Raw genomic sequence first — 20,000 nt, 5'->3', positions numbered from 1 at the left:
ACCCGAAGCTAACCACGTGCTTGTAAACTGCCAGTGACTGGCGAACCGACAAAAGGATTCAATAGACAAGGATTACACAACTTACCTATGACTACATGACCTGCTTGTGAATGGAGCGAGGCGAGTTTAGTAGCTTGTAACATCTTGCAGGTTGTTTGAATGACTGGACTTTGACTGGAACGAGACAATCCAGGTTTTCTTTCCACTGTTCCCCGTTCAATGTTAGTTTGTACAGGTTGTGCTTGACTTGCTTATACCAAAGCTGAAGAACCTCTTTCTTTCCTTAAAAAGAGAGAATCTGTCCCAGCAAGATTCTTGGAGAAGTGCTAGTGCTATCTGGCTCCACAAGGGCCACGAAATCTCCTGCCTTGAAAGCATCACTTCCAGCAGCAGCTGGGTCTCCATCTTGGATAAAAATGCGTTCACCCCCTTTGGCAGCCTCTTCAAACATACGTGGAAAGTTCGTATCGATGAAATTCGCAAAATACGCCCCACACATCCTCCCCTAGGGCTCACACGCTATTACTCCCTTTCCGTATCTAATAGCAACCATTAATCTTAGTACTCGGCTACCAGTTCCCTCTTTACACCCCTTTGAAGTGCATCCAAGGTGAAATCCCTCCGATTTCTTTCTCCATATCCTGCCCTTTGAAGCACAGGCTTGCTCGAATGGGTTGGTTTTGTGCGCACATGCCGTACCATCTAAATAAGAAGACACCTTTTCTGTCCAGAACTTCGTATCATAATGCCTTTTGTAGTGTTTCGCAAAAGCGACTCTCTTTTCACAGTCTTGTCTTTTCAGAAGACCCTTTTTCCTTGTTTGTATATAAAAGTAACCATGTGCATTTAAAAATCGCGTGACTGTACGCACTGACACAGCATGGGTTGACATCCCAGCACTCTCCATAAGACGTTGTGCAGTAAAATTGCCATCTCATCGCGCAATTTGGCCAAGCATCTCAGAAGTAAACGCCCCTGTCTACCTGTCAGTTTTCTCGGACGTCCGCCTTGTAAAGTTGAGGTCTTCCTTTTACAGCGGTTAGATTCTTTCTCGCGCTGTCGCTGGATTATTCTCCAAACAACTCCACGTGAATCATTACAATGGAGTGCCGTTTTTCGAATTGACATTCCCTTAACTTGGCTCAAATCCACCGCCGAGAAACCATTTTCATCGCCTTTCAGCTAAGTCCTGTATCGTGCAGTTGCATTCTCTCGCTAAATACATCTGCAACTACACAGAAAACATGTTCCGGGACATATTCGGCAACAATTAGACACATCTTCCTCATCCAAAGCATAGGAGCACTCACCCAAATGACGCGAGGACAAACGTGACACATCCATATCTTTACACCCAAACCGCAACGAGATCTCTGTAGAACTTTCTACAGTTCTGTAATCAACACAATTGTGTAGATGCGTACGCGTGTCACGCGAGCTGTAGTTAGTAATTTAATGAAAAGGTCATGGGAGCTATTTGGGCGGATTTTAGTAAACATTGAAGGCACTATGAAATGAAGTTTGCTTCCGAAACTCACAACTACGATAAACAAGTGCCACGTAGACGAACGATTAACAACATATAGGAAGAAAGGAAGGATTAACCATTTGATAGACGAACGATTAACTATTTCCTAGCGCCAGTACTGAAGAGCAGGAGGTTTAGAGTGATCGGTTTACTTGTGATGCTATTTTACATGATAGGTAAAACCGTTTATTCGGTTGAAAACTGTACAACACTGAAAACTCCTCGTGATGCAAACAGCCAAAGTGGTTCACCGTCATTGTAAATAATCCGCACTTCATAGCTGATTAATTATGCTAAAGCACGGTTAACCAATTGCAAGACTCACCATTTCACTGAAACGGGAGAAATACGCACAATAGTGCAGTGAACTGAAACTTTGTGTTGACAATTTTTGTTCAATGGCATAAACGACAGTACAATAATTTGGCTTGTCGGAAAATAAGGAATAGAAATGGTTAATCGTAGGTGGTTAACCGTATTCGGTTTTATGATAAGTCGCCTGTTTGGTCTCACTGTTACGGCGCGTACGCTATAGAACACAGGACAAAGAATATGGATGTTTGAGTTGCTTATGATTATAACCGTTGTTGTAAACAGACTATGGCTTTGTAACAAAACATATATTGTAGCTTAGCGGGTGAATTTCCATTGAAGTGACTAGTACAAATTACAGTACAGAGAACTCATGAATGACGTCGTCCACTGTTCAGTCACCATAGTTTATCCCAATGTACTCTGTTATATGCCCTGATATTGCAGTGATACGGCTTGTCTCTCTAGAAACTTTGAAATAATTAAAAGATAGTTGTTGGTTCTACAGAAATCGTTTGTTAATATCCTATACGACGTCCACGACTCGTAATGACGGCATCTAATCGCTTGTCTGTAGAAGCAACCAATTCATCTATTGTGCCAACGGGAATAGCTTTGATTGTCGTAATAACTCTCTTCTTAAACTCGCCGAATGACTCTTTGGTTATTCTCTTCACTTTGGCCTCTTTTTTTAATTTCTTACTCGTGATGTGAAATACATTCTCAATGCAGTGCACATCAGGAGAACGCACTGGCGCGTTAATAACTCAACACTGCACTCGAGACATGGCTCTCTTCGCCACAGCCGAATTCTGCGATGGGTCTCCATCTTGGATAAAAATGCGTTCACCCCCTTTGGCAGCCTCTTCAAACATACGTGGAAAGTTCGTATCGATGAAATTCGCAAAATACGCCCCACACATCCTCCCCTAGGGCTCACACGCTATTACTCCCTTTCCGTAGCTAATAGCAACCATTAATCTTAGTACTCAGCCACCAGTTCCCTCTTTACACCCCTTTGAAGTGCATCCAAAGTGAAATCCCTCCGATTTCTTTCTCCATATCCTGCCCTTTGGAGTACAGGCTTGCTCGAATGGGTTGGTTTTGTGCGCACATGACACCTTTTCTGTCCAGAACTTCTTATCATAATGCCTTTTGTAGTGTTTCGCAAAAGCGACTCTCTTTTCACAGTCTTGTCTTTTCAGAAGACCCTTTTTCCTTGCTTGTAGATGAAAGTAACCATAAATCGCGTGACTGTACGCACTGACACAGCATGGGTTGACATTCCAGCACTCTCCATAAGACGTTGTGCAGTAAAATTGCCATGTTCATCGCGCAATTTGGCCAAGCATCTCAGAAGTAAACGCCCCTGTCTACCGGTCAGTTTTCTCGGAAGTCCGCCTTGTAAAGTTGAAGTCTTGCTTTTACAGCGGTTAGATTCTTTCTCGCGCTGTCGCTGGATTATTCTCCAAACAACTCCACGTGAATCATTACAATGGAGTGCCGTTTTTCGAATTCACATTCCCTTAACTTGGCTCAAATAATACACACGAGCACGTTTGTTATTATCAATCCACCGCCGAGAAACCATTTTCATCGCCTTTCAGCTACGTCCTGTATCGTGCAGTTGCATTCTCTCCCTAAATACATCTGCAACTACACAGAAAACATGTTCCGGAACATATTCGGCAACAATTAGACACATCTTCCTCATCCAAAGCATAGGAGCACTCACCCAAATGACGCGAGGACAAACGTGACACATCCATATCTTTACACCAAAACCACAACGAGATCTGTGTAGAACTTTCTACAGTTCTGTAATCAACACAATCCCGGTCAAAAAGATCGTGACACCAAAGCATGTTTGAACCCCGCTCCCCCGTGACAATGTTGTTGGCGCATAGACTGACGGGCTCCTGGAAAAACGCCGTTCTCTTTGCAACGTAACATTGAATAGTGGGAAGGGGTAATCTGCTACACAGCGTTAAGCGTCCTCTTTATTTTTGTCTGAGATTGTAGTTAGAGTTATTTAGCCGAACTATCTTGTCGCAATGTCAGTAAATAACTTGTAAACAGTACTGATATTTAGCAAGGTAACCCAAAAGGGAATTGTCGTCGCCTCAAATACTCATGGTTTAACCGGGACCCATCCGGAAAAATGTTAAATAATTTTATTTCATTCAGGAAATCTTTGTCTTTGGTAATTTTAAGTAAGTACTAAAAAGTACACTAAGTTATACTGTTCAAAGTAAATCATAATAGTGCTAAGATATTGGATAATATTTTCTTTGCAGATTGTTCACCGAGACAAAATACAAAATAAAGTGAAAATTCACTTTATTCAGTGGATATTCAAATGACTTTGATGAATGGAAAGATGGAGATGACCTAGTTGACAGTGAAAAGAGTAGTAGTATTGGTCGCTTGGTACCACGATTCACACCAAGTGAAGATTCCCTGTCTGACAGGGCTTCAGCTTTATTCAGCCGCCTCAGCCGGGAAATAAAGTTCAGTCTATTTTCGACCAAAAGGGAGTCACCGGAGGTACGGATTGGGATGCAGATTGACTTGCATATATATAACATGCATCTACAAAATATTGGATTTGTAAAAAAAGTCAAGGGGACGGGAAGTCCATTGTGTTGACAATAACTCTCAATTATGTGATCTGCTTGGTAGTAAGTGGTTTGAGAGAATTCAAAATGTAAATGGAGACTTTTGTTATGTCATTCCTGGAACTGTAAGATTTTGGCTCCATGAAAAAAGCCTGTGAAAGATTTTGTTTATGTTGGTGATACTCTGGTAGAAAGCCACACTGAAAGCGACTTGCAAGTCATTTTTACGGTTGTTCGTGGGGAAGATGCGAAGGCTGAATACAACAACAACGAGTGGAAATCACCCCTTTCTAAACAGTAGTAGTAGCCACACTGTATCAACACCATCAACTGACGTGATACAACTCACCTCGGCTATGAAGTTGATTACGGCACAGGTTGCTGAAATGTCAGGCACAGTCAACAACAGACTTAAGTGATTAGAGTGTAATGTGAAGTGATAGATTTCTATCCCACATGAACCATGTGAGCATCAGCCCTACTAATGGAAATGGGCGCACACAAGGACAGAAAAACTCTGACCAGGGTGGGAATTGAACCCACGACCTACGGGTTAGATCACCGCTGCTCTACCGACTGAGCTACAAGGTCAGATGGGAGCAGGCCATGGGAACCGATGATGTAAAAGTCACGGCAATGAACATGTACAAGTACAAGGAAGGATTACGTTTTTGCAAACGTTGGCCGTGTAGCAGTTATATTTGAACATGCAGACTTAACTGATTAGAGTTTAATGTGAAGTGCTAGGTTTCTACCCCACATGGTTCATTGGAGGTAGAAGCCTAACTATTATTTGATAAAATATTTATCTATCTCTCATATACACTATGAATAGAAAAAGATGGTACACTGTTAGTTGCTGTTAGACATAAAATCATAAAAGTGACTGGTTCTGCCAAATCACAAAAACTAATAAATGCAAATTAAATAATTTGTTGCATAAATTTTGTCCTTTTTTTAAACCTAGCTAGAACACTGATGTAGGGGAGAACAACATGGCTTAAATGCACATGAGCTACATGGGGATAAACAAGTCTTAATATTATGACCTCCTATTGTGACACTTCTTGTGCCTCTTTGACAGCCAAGATCCTCTAAATATTCCATTCTGTTTCTTTTTTGCACAATTTGTTTTAACGAGTCCAGTCCTCGTTGATTGGTAGATCTGAAGTAGTCCTTTGTTGTTTTGTCATTGAGCTTCTCTAGACCTTGCTGAGTAAAGGGGGTGATACTACCATACATTTGTATAAACTCAGGCACATGCCATACCAGTGCATACAATTTCAAAAACTGTTCCAGAAAAGATTTTGATGCCTTCTGAATTTCTTCCTTACTCAGTTGAGGACTAGTGGAACTCAACATGTTTGATCAGATTTCTGGTGATTGGGCAGTACCCTAGTGAAATCAATGTTCCTAAATAATTTCTGTTTCTCTAGGCCTGTTAGATCCCGCCATTTCAATTTTTTTGAATCCTTACAGACAAACCAGTTAAAGGGAATTTTGAGGGTATCATTGAGATAGGTCTCCCAGCCTGCCATGTGGTTGTACTTTGATCTATCAAAACCATCATTAAGAGATTTCTTTTTGTCAATGGAATCTTGACGTTGCAGCTCTTGGATGAGGAGGTTAATTAGGTTGTCAGAAATTCGAAGAAAAAGGTGCAATGAATCTATGACAACATGATCAAGGGGAATTGAAGGGAAAAGTGAAACATGTTTAGAATTGTACTTCTCCACTGTTTTTGACCTTGTATTCACTTGTTGTTGAATCTCCTCAATTGAACGTGCCCCTTTTGAGACATCAGTGAGGGACCATTTTTTTCTTTCATCATATTTGTCATATAGGGGACATTTACACCAAATACATGGGAACATGGCATGGGCAGCACCAAGACCGCAAATACACGCAAGAAACTTCCAGTCCCCTCCCAGGAACCACTCAATTTCAAACTGCTCTGTTCCCACTGACAAATGTTTTAAAGATTCTACATCTTTTCAGATGTCTGTCAGTGCTTTGGACATTTTTTCGTAGTTTTCCGGCTCCTTTATAACTGCTATCACATGATTGCCATCAGCTGCCTGAGCCAATGTTCGTTCATCAAGGACAGTGAAGGTAACATTGATGACATGTAGTCGTTTGCCAATATTGGTACCATCCCCAGAAAGTTTAACTCGAATCTTATGATTTTCTTTGAAAGGACTGTTTTTAATTAGAGTCTACAACCTTATTTCTAGTCGTTCCTTGATGCTCTGCTGAATCCCGCAGGTGTCATTGGGAGTACTTGACAGATTCCATTTACTATTTAAAGCATTTATCCTCCCCTGGACTTTCCATGACCGAGGAAGTTCCTTGCAAATCATAGAAAGTTCGTGGTATGCTTCATTTGATATATTAAATCTTAAATCTTACGTGTAGAGCAGTAAATTTATGTCATCAATCTCCTCATCAGTGAGTGTCTCGGTTCGAGATGAGTTTTCAATGTTATTCTTATCAACCAATGTGAGAGTCTCATACTCTTGAGTGTACTCATTGAATACTTCATCTTTGGTGGCTACAAAATTAAGAAGTCCAAGAAATGAAAGTGAAGTTTCACAGTCTGTGACCATTTGCTTTCGAACCCTAGTTTCATGCCTTTTACTATAGTCTACAAATGTTTTACTTTTGCCAGGACCTCTTGATTTCTTATCCTTTTGTATTTTTATTAATTTCTGGACTAGCTCTTTAAATTTCTTTTGAAATTTGCCAGTAATTTCTTTGTTTTTAGCAACAGCTTTCTTCAGTTTCTGCTCAATTTTGGCCTTCTTGCTCCTTTCCTCTGTAATATCATCTTAAAGATTTCTTTTCTGTCCCCTCAATTCATTGTTCACGTTTTGGAGCATAACACAATCCATTTCATTATAATATATCTTAAAACTCCAAGTTGAAAATTTACCCTTTGTCCACTGAGAAAAGAGTTTTTTCACCTCATTGCCTCCCTTAGTTTTGGCCTTGGCCAGTGCTTGATTTAATCTCCAGATCTTTGTTTTGAATTCTTGGTTCAGTCTATGATTTATTATCACACTAGGGATCCCGCACTTTAGTCCGACTTTTTGTATAAGAATCCTTAAAACGGAGTTTGTTTTGCCTACGCTTTCCTCTGGATCCAGTTCTTCATCACGATCATCAGCCTCTTGCTGAGCAGATTTGTACAATTCGTACAAAAGTTTACTACCAATAAACATATAGAACATTTTAATATTAATTAACTAAATGAACAGGCTTTAAAATAAATTCTTAATGTTTATGTTTACTACATCATGACTGTAAATAAAAACTAACCATTCTAGAACAAGTGTTTAGGCTTAAATTGTGTAAATTAGTGCTTAAAACCACTCATGTTATTCTTGGTCAAACCTGACTGTTAATTATTTCCAACAAGTCTTGATACATGTATTTCTGTCCTGCTCTGAATGCTCAGCAAACCTTATTTCAGTAACCTCTTGAACTAAGTAAATGAATGGCAAACAGCTGTTATCAATGAACTGTGTTCTTTGTGTTCAACAAACGTTAAACTATTTTACCTGTTTTTGGACCAGTACAATTAAAATTGTACCAGTTCAAACTATTTTGTACAAGTTTAAATTCTGTACCAGTTCAAAAACAAATTGTACCAAAGTGCAAATTGAACTACATGTACAACAGGTATATTGAGTGGGTAGTGTGTGAAGTTGAGTAATCTGTGGTATGGTGCCACCTCTGTAGAGTAAACAGTTTTCTATCTTTGATTGATGAAGATGATTTCGTGTAAAGGTAGTGCTCAGTTCTGTCTGATCATCAAAATGCTGTTTTGGCTCAGCAGTTCATCTCACTTAAAGTTACTATTGAATCCATAGATTCCACCTGTAATGTACAGTGTACACTGAAACAAGTTGGTTACAATTTTATGTACACATATCATTTATCTATGAGAAATTGCTTCTATAATTGTAGTGTTCTGCTTTTAGTTATCCTCCGATCGTTAGTTATGGCTGAATCATGTGGAATTTCACATTTTCTGTTAGGCCAGGATTTCTCAGACCTTACTTGCCTTACTTTGACTTTTCACAAGTATTTTAAAGTGTACAAAACTGACTCAGATCTCACAGTCATACAACATTTCTTAGATAGATGTTTTAAAAGGAAATATACATCTATTAAGAGAATTGACATTTGAGATCTGTTAGAAAAGGCAGATAAGAAGCTTTTGAAGGTACGTTTGGTTGACCATGACTGCCTGCTCACTAATATTAATCCAAAGAAGAAAGAAACAAAGTATCATCTTAGGAACAGAACTGCGTATCACCCGCAAATAAATTCTGATAGATATAAGAGAATATACCAGGATCCTCCTCCTTTTCTGAGAATCTGGACAGGTGTAAATAGTTTTTCAGGCCATTTTTACAAGTTGTGGTATGTACAGACACAAAACGGGCTTAAAATGTTATGAGTTTTTCTCTTAGCTAACATGTGAATCATGTGTGATTATTATTATTAATTCAATCAGCAATATTGTTTTTCTGAGCATGCTTGGTCCTGTTTTGTCATATTCATTACACATGATGTCATTTGAGCAGCTTTTTAGAGGTGGGGTCACCGGCAGAGTGAGGAGATTGTTATGATTTTGAGATCAGCCTTGTACATGTAGCATGTTCTTTACGAAGGGAGCCTTCACTTTACTTGATAAATCTGTGTTGGGTTTGTTTTTAGTACGTCAAGATTTCATAGTGTGTGAAGATGGAGCCCTTGCACAACGACTTCAAGAAGAAGAATGTAATAAATAAGATTTGATTGTCTTGTAATCATAAAACTACGTGTAACATTAGTTTTCAGTATTACAGGGGTACAGGTGTATTTTGTTGCTTGGAGGATAGCATAGTTTATAATTTTGTATTCATATTGTAAATGTAAAAATGTAAATGCTTTGTTTATAGTGGAAGTGCACTTAGCTATCAAGCCAGTTCACAGGCACCCCACTTTTATTAATTTGAAAGAAACATGATTAAGAACCTGAGTTGAATCCGGGACACGCAGAAACAAATCCAAACCAGAGGTTAGAACTGGATTTGAACCCGGGTCAACCGCATGCAAACCCAACGCCCTAACCACTGCACCACATCACTTCACTATTGAAGAGTCAACGTATACAAAAATACATTTCCAGGAAAAGATGACTAATGACTCTTTTTACATAGCACAATTAGGTTGTCATCAAGAAATTTTGTAGATAATAGTAGGGGTGTCAAATGGTAAAATCCGAGACTCGCCGAGATGGCGAGATCCATGTTTGTGAATCCGAGACCAAAACATTTATTCACACGGAAATAAATGCAATATAAACAAGACTTCGAGGCTCTTTGCAAAGGCTGTCGAGATTTCAAGATAGGATGAAAAGTTTGTGAGTGCCAATATTTTGGAGGTATCATTCGCCACCCCTGTTAGTTGATGCATGTTTTAATTATAGTGTAAATCAGCTTTTTTGCTGCTACCAGTCACTGTCGGGCTTGAGTATGGAGGGTCACCTCAGAGGCCACTTAATTAAGAGGAAACTTTGTCCCCTTATCACATTTGTTATTGTGCTCCTGTTTCCCCGCGTAGCGTAGACCAAAGTTCGTGAAATGTTGGTATCGCTGAAACTTTTCACCCTTTCAATGTTAGTGTGAAAATTAGCATGAAATGTTGTTGTCTTTATTCTTAGTGTTTCTTCTGTCGCTGTCATTGTTGTGCGCAGCTCTAATAAGTGGCTTGTCGCTGGTCTGAGTTGAACATTTCATTTGATTTGTTCTGATTTCAGTTGAATTGTAATCTCAATTAGTAGAGCACTCGTACTCGGCTAAATAACCGCGAGACTTAAATAAATTGATTATTATTATTATTGTTTGAAAGTTCCTTGTCACCAATAACACCTACAAGGGACATAACACTAAAAAGCATGTCCCCTGTGGGTGCTTCCCTTGGAATTTCAAGGTCACATCAGCAGTCTGTCAAGTATGGCAGTGAATACCAATGATGGAAGTAAAAATTAAATAGCAAAAAATAAAATGCTGTAGGCTTAACTGTCTTTTTTGTTACTCAAGTCTTGTCTCTTCTTTTCAGTCGGAAATTATTATCTCAGAAATCGCAGTGAAAGAAAAACTGTCCGTGAAGATGTGAAGGCAGCAGAAATTATATACTTGGAAGAAGTAAGAAATGCACAAATCGTGCCCGTCACTGAAGTGCACAACGTGTAAGTTGATACATGTATGCTTTCTTTGATGTACATTTTTTACTAGTTGGATATGTACATATACTGGTACAGTATGTAGATAATAGCTGGGAGTCAGAGAAATAGCTGTTGTCAGCTTTATCTTCTTGGCTGCAGTCTTCAGATCTTAATGTCTCAAATAAACTTAGTTGAGGTTTTGATTTTTTGCAGATCGCAATAATTTATCTCTTGCTGTCTGCAATAATATAAATACTTCACTTGCAATCAGCTGTATTAAACTTGCGAGGCTCACAGACCAGCAGTTCCATTTGATGCCAATTGACCAAATGCAAAAATGGCAGCCAACAAATTGTTATTTTGTCTTTGTGTTAATTAGCTTAAGTAGCCTCGTTTTACAGCCCAAATTCTTTCCATTTTACATGTGTTAATGAGGCTACATGAAGTTAGCCTAATTAACACAAAGACAAAAGAATTATAGTTTGTTGGTGGCCATTTTGGCATTCAGTCAGTAAAGTACTCCAATAATAATTTATTAATTTTATGTGTATGCCTGTCATGTTTATTGCAATGTGTAATCTTCAATGTAAAACACCATTGTCTGGCTTTTCATATCTTTTCTTAAAGATGTCTTGATGGCCTCGATTACCTGCTTGAACTAATCGTAAAAAATGTAGTGTACACTGAAGTGAAGGCACAGACAAGTGGTCCTTTGCCCCATCAATATGTTAGTGAACTTAAAAATTTTTATGAATTAAAGACATGCAGCTATGTTTTAATGTTGAGCGTGGGCTGTTTGCATACATGTACATATATATGTTGTAGGTCATTTTGTTCCTTAGGGTAAATTGCAACAAACTAGGTCATTTTGTTTCAAACTATGGGTCAACTTGTTTCAACCTAGATCAAGTTGTCTTGTCAGTTTGGAGCAGTTACAAAACACAGGTCAAAGGTCAATGTTTTACCAAATTATACCAATTCGGAAACAACCCTAACCGTTCACAAATGCAAACATTAGGCCTAAAATGTTTGTTTAGGCCTAATTAGGCTTAAGGTTAGCTTTAATGCATGTTTAAAGTGCTATCTATTGGTAAAACAATGACCTGAGACCTGTTATACCTGCCCCAAATGGACAGTCTAGGTTGAAACAAGTTTCCCTAGTTGAAACAAAATGACCTAGTTTGGTTGCAAATTAACCTAACAAACAAAATGACCTGAACATATATATTAACAAGGTCGTGAATTACTGGGTACTCTTTTTTCAGCTGTAGTAGCCAACACCTTGAACTTACATGTAGACATGGGTGTGGGACCTGCAAAAATAACAATTCTGAAAAAAAACTTTGAAAACCTTTGATCTCTCTTCTCATCCCAGGTTTTGCTTTCTGTTTTCAGAGTTCTTTACAATTTTTTTTAATTTGGCTGTGTTGACGAAAATACCTTTACTCAAATTAAAAGAAAAAGAGAATCGCTTTACAAGTACAGTATGTAATTTTCAAATGTTGTAACTTAAAAACCAGCCTTCAAGTATCCCTACAGCTTTCAATAGTTCTCAGTTTAATGTACATGTACATTATGTACATCATGTACATCGTGTACATCGTGTACATCATGTACAGTTTAATGTACATGATTTCTTCTTGTAATTAATTATGAATGCATGCACATCCAGAAACAACAAAATTCCTTTTTATTTCTTTTTGTTTTCTTCTCATGTCTCTGTAGTTGAGCAAAGAAAAGCATTTTGCATAAATTTCTTACATGTATGATTATTAGACAAAAAGTAATATCATAGTGTTTAAATTAATTAAAGAAGTTACGATAAGCAGTTAAATTTAAGTTTAGGTGTAAAGAATTATTTCTTTGAGTGAGGTGTGACCTTAAAACAAGAACTGAGTAGATACATGTAATTCTTAGACTAGATACATGTATTGAGCTGTGCAGAGCTGTACTGATTTATTTTATTTGTATTTTATTTTATTTTATTAAACTTCGCCTTCTAAATTATTAACAAAACATGACGACGTAAGCAAAAAATAAACAAATACTGGGTTAAGGCAGGGTAACCACAACAGCTGACGCCAATTACTGTGGGCCCAAAATTAACAAAGTTCTAAACACTCGAATAAAATAGTAAAATATAGAAAACTAACAACAACACAAAATAGGCTCTGAAAGGTTGCGTGGCGTATTACATTTTAAGCAGACAGATTTCCAGGTTCGAAGCGCGAGATATCGAATATCGATATCGATCAATATCTAAGCGCGAGATAAGTGCATCTTTGAAGTATGAGGAGAGCAGAGATTTAAATTGGTTTAGAGTTACATGTTCATATCTTAACTGCAGGGGGAGAGCGTTCCAGATTCTAGAAGTTCTTACAAAAAAAGAGTGCTGATAAGTAGAAGTGCGGCATTTCTTTGGTCTGAAAGATTTTGCATTGCTAGCGCTTGCTCTAGTGACCCTTATGGAAACAATGCGTTCAGGGAGCACGTCATGTGATACACAAACAATACCATTGGTGGCCTTAAAGAAAAAGACCAAGTCCAAAACCACATGCCAATAACAGATAGGTAGAACATCAATTGACAACAGCCTGTCTCTATAGCTTTCCTCACATAGGAAGGGTAGATCTAAAATAAACTTTAAGGCGCGTCGCTGGACGCGTTCGATGCGTCTTATGAGGTCTATTGTTTGCGGAGACCACGAGTGGCGTAGCCAAGAGCAGGACGTACGATGGCTAAGTAGAGAGTTCTGCGGGTGCTTGAGCTTTGAACGTCCATCGTACATCTACGTATGAGCCACAGTAACTTGTTTGCCTTAGCGCACTGTTCGAGCGTGTGCTTTTTCCACGTTAAGTCGGAACTAACGTAGACTCCGAGGTCTTTCTCCTGATTGGTGACCTCTAGCGGCTTATCATTTATCTTGTACTGATGTGCTGCTGCTTGAATTTCTTTTGGTTGAAAACCAAGCCTGAGGAGATAGACCGGGCCTCCAGTTCGTCTAGGTCGTTTTGCAGGAGGATAGCGTCTTGGGTGGAGTCAACCCTCCGGTACAGCTTAGTGTTGTCAGCAAATGAGGCCACTTTCGAGTTCACCACAACATCAGGGAGGTCATTCACGTACAAGAGAAACATTATTGGTCCCACAATGGAACCCTGGGGGACTCCTGACGTGACATCCGTCTCGGGGGAAGTGGTACTGAGTAGGGTAACCCGTTGTCTCCGGCCTAGCAAGTAAGTCCGGAACCATGACAATAGGTTTCCAGAGATGAGGAAGTTGGTCTGGAGCTTGTTCAGCAACAGAGTATGATCGACCTTGTCGAATGCTTTCGACATGTCCATGTATATAATGTCTGTTTGCTTGCCAGCGTCCAGTAACGAGCCGATGTGAACTTCAAGAAGTTGGGTGGTGCAAGATTTACCTGAAGTGAAGCCATGTTGGATGCAGCTGATAAGGCAATATATGTGGTCACGTATTTTGCCCAGCACACAGCGTTCAAGAACCTTGGAGACTATTGAGAGGAGAGAGATTGGGCGGTAGTTATCTACGTACTGTTTTTCTCCTTTTTTGTAGACAGGAATGATATTCGCCAGTTTCCAGTCGTCCGGGAGCGTACCGCAGCAGAGAGACAGGTTAAACAGCTGAGTTAGTGATGGAGCTATTTGCCGCGCTGTTTCCTTCAGGAGACGACAGGGGATGCCGTCTGGACCAGTAGCCTTGTTGGGATCAAGGGCTAACAGAGCCTCCGATACATCCTCCGTGGTAAAGCTGACGTCGCACAGGGCGTGGTCCAATGGTTCAGGCTCCGTTGGTGTCGGGTCTGGGTGGTCCTTGGAACTAAACACGGACGTAAAGTACTCGTTGAACATAGATGCGATATCAGCAGGGCTTGAGACCGTGCGAGTTGGTGTCGATACCCCTTAGCCGACGCCCATTGACATGGTATCGGGACTCTTTACTACTGAGTTTAAATACTGATCTAAAAAAGATTTAAAAATCTCTTTGGGTTGTTACGGAGGTTGGAGTCCAGAGAATTAAAAAGTTAGTCCGGCTCTCCTTGATCATATTTTTCACTTTGGTTCTGAGTTCCCTGAATTTAGCCCATAGAGAGTCAGTTGGGGAACTCAAAAATTTCTGCCTCGCGGAATCTTTCTTCTGGGGGACAAGCTGTGGTTATGTTTCATAGACAAGTGAAAGCTGCGGAATGATGTTTGATTTAAAGTTGAATTGTCTGAATAAACCTGTAAAATTATTTCTTAAGGTGTTAGATGACTTACTGTTGGGAATTTACAATTTCTTCTGATCAGCTTTCTTAAATTAAACTAATCTTTCTTTATTTTATCACCTTGGGTCCATGTTTTTGATAAGCTTTGGCCCAGAAGTTTAAAATTCAATGAGCACATTATAATTGCTTCAACCTTGAAATTTAATCAAGTTGAAGATTAAAGTACCTTTACCCTGAATTTCCATTTTCTCAGTCCACTTTCCCCCTGTTTTCCTTTCATTTTTATTTTGTTGATCTTTGCCTACTGCAATTGCCTTCATCCACATTATTTCTAAAATGTTGTTTTACCTACAGTATCTGATTGATGTCATTCTTGTAATTTTTTTCCTTTTTTGATGAAATTTTTTATTTTTATACGCGGTTGGGCTTCCTTGCCATTTTTCCACCAAACGTTTCTGGATTGCTACTGAAATGCTTGCTTGTGACAAATGCTGCAAAGATCTTTTGCATTAATTTTGTGACTGCTTTCTTTAAATGCTCTTATATTTAAGCCTGTGGCAAATAACATTGTATGCTTCAAAATAATACATTCTTTATAAAATCTTTTACATTCATGACTGCCTTCGTTGACTGGTCACAAATCTAAGCATGTGGCAACTGATGCGTACGCGATATGGCACAAGGATTTTTAATATATTGGATTCTCTATTAAGCACTTGACAACAAAAGATATTAGACATGGCAGACTGAAAAATGATCGTTACCATAAATACTTCTGAAAAATAATTATGAATATACCGGTAGCTACATTTTTTATTTGTGAAATTTGAGCGCTCACACCTTAATTCTGTAAGGAGTTCGAATATGTGTCGTCAAAGCTCATGGTCACAATAATTTTTTAATAATTTTTAATTGCATTTAGATGGAATTGGATCATTTCCTTTAAAAATGGAAGTTAGTGCTGTGCTTGTCTGGATATTGAGTTTTCACAAATTTGCATAATTGAGTGGCATGGTCTAATTCTCAAAGAAGGTCATGTTAACTTGCATTTTACATGAGATTTGTGACGGAAAATTAAGATTTTGCTGCTTGGAAGCATTTGCGACTCGGATAATGATACGACAGGCAGGAGAAAATTTTTTATAGATTATTGATTTTTGGTAAATTTCATGCCTAATGTCCTCATCTAGCATTATCAATGGCACGTAGCTATTTCGGAAAAGATACAATATAACAGAATTCCAACAAAGCAAAACCGAAGTAATACACATACCACAATAATATTTCGTTAAGTCAGATGTGCACGCACATGTGACACGTTCCAAACAAAAATGAAATCTCTGGTGTGTTTTTGCAGACCAAACCCGAGATGGTGAGAATAATCCCTTCATTGTTGTTTTCTTCCTTCTTAAACCTTTTGTTGCTGTGTTTGTTAATCAGTGGTATTTTAATTAAGGTAATGTTTGTTGTGGGTAAAGGTGAACAAAAGGGAGCATTGCTTGGCTAAGTAGTAAGTTGGCTAAGTGACTCATAGCTAAGTGACTTGGCTAAGTGACTCATATTCAAAACATAGTGTTTCAAGTTTGAGAATACTGTTAAGATTACAGAAAGGTAATGTTGCTAGAGTGAAATGATCATTGTTTGACAGATTATGCAAATCAGTAAACCTGTTAAATTCTCATGCCGGCTTGGCACCGGAAGCCAGCAATATTCCAATCAGAATTTGAGTTTTGAACTCAGGCTTTATTTTAATTTTGCATTATTCACCCAAAGAACAGATTATTGAAATGATTACTGAAATCAAATTTGCAATAATGAACTCATTAATCCGCTCCTCAGAGGAACGCTTGAACTTTTTTGACTGTAAAAGCTTCAGTAGGGTTGTCATAAGGAAAGAAACTTAAAGGGGCACTTTCAGATAAGTTTCAGTGTTTTTAGTTTAACCGGGTAAAATGCTTAAAATGTTTAATACTAAGCCAAGGTGGGAAAAATTAACTAGCTTGTTATTAATGCCGAAGACTGTGACTTGTCCCCAAAAACTCTTGGTATTGCCATTTTGGAGTTTCATTTTTGTGGCATTGAAAGAAAAGGAAGTAGCAAATGGAAGGCTCACGAGACCATTAAATGGCTTGACATGAACTGAAATTTCTTTTTACGGTGTATTTTTAGAAGATTGAGGCCTTTGTGGTTTTTATTGACTGTGTTGGTTGTCTGTCTCAGCAGGAAGATGAAGTTGAAAGAAGAAGAAAAGATGCTGAGACAAGAGATGAGGTACACATGCTAGAACATAATGTGAAACTTTAGCAAGCAGGTTCAACAACAGTAATTTTTAAAGAGCACCCCAATGATTCAAGTGTTTATAGGAGCATTAGTATAGCTTATGTTATAAATTCAGACAGACTGGTTTTATTAAGTACAGATAATACATGTACTATCATGTTTACTCAGGTGAAATGCACATGCTCTGATTTGTCGATTGCTCATCCCTTACAAAATGCTCTTGGATAAGGGCCTGTTTGCCCACTACATCGAAAAGTTTGGTGTGGTGTTTGCTAAAAAAATTGAAAATTTCATGGCGATGGATTTTTTTTTTGTAACAGCGTTTGCACTTGAGACATGCGAATTATTTGTGTAACCACAATGTTGTTTGCTGTTGACGGGTATATGTCAGGGAACAATAGATTTTCTCGCCCGACAAAAAATTGTAGGCCTCCAAAGCTAGTTGACGGCATCTTTGAAGCTTGGTGGCACTTGCAAAAATTTTGGTGGGTCAAAAACATCGAAACATCATTCGCATTCAAAATGGTCTCGCGTCAACTGACAATTTGTTTGGCAAAACAAACAAAATTTTGCATAGTGCAAACAGGGCCTAACTCTAATTCGCAATCTCTTTCCAAGTGAATGTGGTTGATTGATAATCCTGGATCATTCATCATCACTTGATGACATTTGCTTAACCCTTTGAGCAGTGAAAAGTGATAATAATAATGATAATAATAATAATACTAATAATAATAATAATATTATTATTATTATTATTAGTCAATAATTGATAACCCATTTACTTCTCAAGCACCCCAGGGCACCCCCAGTTCTCAAGTAAAATCGTCTGGTGTTAGACAGATTAAAATCTGTTAAGTCTCACTCCCAGCAGTCAATGGGTTAAACTATTATGTAGTCAAGTAAAACTGCTTTTTACACTGTCAGAAATGTTGCCAACACCCAGAGTGTTTTAATAATTATTATTAAATTATATTAGACGTTTTCTGATAGACGCTGTCTTGCAACCCCTTGGTCGTAAAAATTAGTTTGGACACTGAGGTACCCATAAACCATTCGCAAAGAATCGCAGAGATGCAAACTTCTTGTAACAATAGGATTGTTTAATGATGTAATGCATCCAAAGAAGGATTAAGGTAGTTGCATTGGAATGGCAAAAGGACAACTGAAAATCAAACTTCAGAGTTCACGTTTCAAATTATGACTACATGTACAAGTAACAATCGGTCAAATTTAATCTCACAGGTAGGGAAGGGCACTCTCATGGAGCGTGCTCTTTTGTGTGACACTGGCACCTCATGTGAGATGGAACTCAACCAAACTAATCTAAACCAAGCTGTAACTCTTCCTTACCTGAAAGTAAGACTTGTTGGTTGTAGATTTTACCCTGGCTAACACCAGACGATTTTTCTCTCCAATTGGGTGCGCTTTAGGCGTGAATGGGTAAATTCAAGACTTTTTGGTATAAAGAGATGTTCACAAGGACAAAAAACAATTTTTTTTTGTTTTTCTGTTGAATTGAAACTTTGTTTAGTATAATTTGAATCGTTAAAGATCTAGTAAAGTTAATTGTTGCTTATATTCAATTGGGAGCTTAAGCACGCAATGTTTTGAGGCACGGACGGATACCGGAAGTGCTCATTTTGCAGGCCAGGACAGACAACTGTGGTCTCTCAAATTTTTAAACTAATCGTCTCTAATTGTTAAAACATACTTAGCAGTGTAAATGTAGTAGTGCCAAGACAAGTTAAAAAGGAAAACAGCTAACATCCAGTTGCCGTCTGTGACTCTGAATGAAAATGAGTTTCGATTCTCGATTCGATTCTCGATTCGATTCTCGATCCTCGATTCTCGTGAGGATTGAGTCGAGACTGTCAACTTACTTCTGCATGGTTCTGTAGTGTAAGTTCGAACTGGGATACAGGTGGGGGCAAGGCATTGGCATGCACAACAAGGCTCAGAGTACAGTAGTTTCCATGGTGGCCTCCCCTCCCCCCCCCCCCCCCTAAAATCATGGACAAAACTCTTGGGGTAAATTCTAGCTTAAGCATCATTTGACATGCACTCACAAAGTATATAGGTCCTTACCCCCCTCCCCCCAGACCAACGTTGATGATAATGATGCAAAATACTATGCAAGCCTTTGGCCGTTTTTTAACCAACATTGGAATGTGGGGGAAGGGGGGGAAGTAGGAAGAATTTAATCTTAATCACAGACAAATCAGAGTGCTACATTCACCCAACGAGTTCTGTCCAAGATGGTACATGGAGGTCTTATTTTGCCACTGCTTACTTTGCACTTTTCAAAACTTTTTAAAATCATCCTTTAATACGTTTAGGTAATTTTACTGTAGCAGTGCTGAGATTTTAATGCTGAGATTGTATTGCATTGCATTAAATTTTGTCACAGCACCGGTTCCTGTGGGTTCTAGAGATCGCCCAGTGCATACAGATGACAAGAAAACTCATCAGAAACTATCAGCAAAAGATAGTAACAGTAGCAGAGGATCTGATAATGGCAACAGCATGGGAGAAGGAACTGTAGTTCAGCTGCCGCGACCCGCTGAGGGACTGGACGCCTTGAGTGTGACAGGATTATTATGGCTGATGGAACAGCTATTCACTTGTTTGATGAAAATGACAATTCAGGTGTTAGGGAAAAGGTGCACCAAAGATCAAGAGAACGTCAGGATGAGGTGGGGAATTCTGATCAGTGACTGGTTCAACAAAAAAGTTTAAATATAGTGGCTGGTATTGTTTACAGTCATCACCTTGCACTCAGTGTCGGTCTCCAAATGCAGTTTCACGTCATTTATATGT

General features: G+C 38.8%; 2 protein-coding genes across 3 annotated transcripts in view; both read left to right on the top strand.

Annotated features, from left to right (window-relative positions):
- LOC138026739 (uncharacterized) overlaps window positions 1-20,000 on the top strand; it is a 269,593-nt gene that overhangs the window by 196,896 nt on the left and 52,697 nt on the right. The window lies entirely within an intron of this gene.
- LOC138026559 (solute carrier family 22 member 16-like) overlaps window positions 16,188-20,000 on the top strand; it is a 16,192-nt gene continuing 12,379 nt past the window's right edge. For both annotated transcript variants that reach the window (XM_068873950.1, XM_068873951.1), the window contains exons 1-3: window positions 16,188-16,272; window positions 17,121-17,171; window positions 19,591-19,876. The gene's annotated coding sequence lies outside the window, so the exon portion shown is untranslated. The remainder of the gene's footprint in view (window positions 16,273-17,120; window positions 17,172-19,590; window positions 19,877-20,000) is intronic.

Source organism: Montipora capricornis, chromosome 12 (genome assembly GCF_036669925.1).
Source record: "Montipora capricornis isolate CH-2021 chromosome 12, ASM3666992v2, whole genome shotgun sequence".
In the NCBI taxonomy this organism is placed as follows: domain Eukaryota; kingdom Metazoa; phylum Cnidaria; class Anthozoa; order Scleractinia; family Acroporidae; genus Montipora; species Montipora capricornis.
The sequence above is the reverse complement of the archived record's forward strand: the minus strand, read 5'-3'. Positions and strand labels throughout refer to the sequence as shown.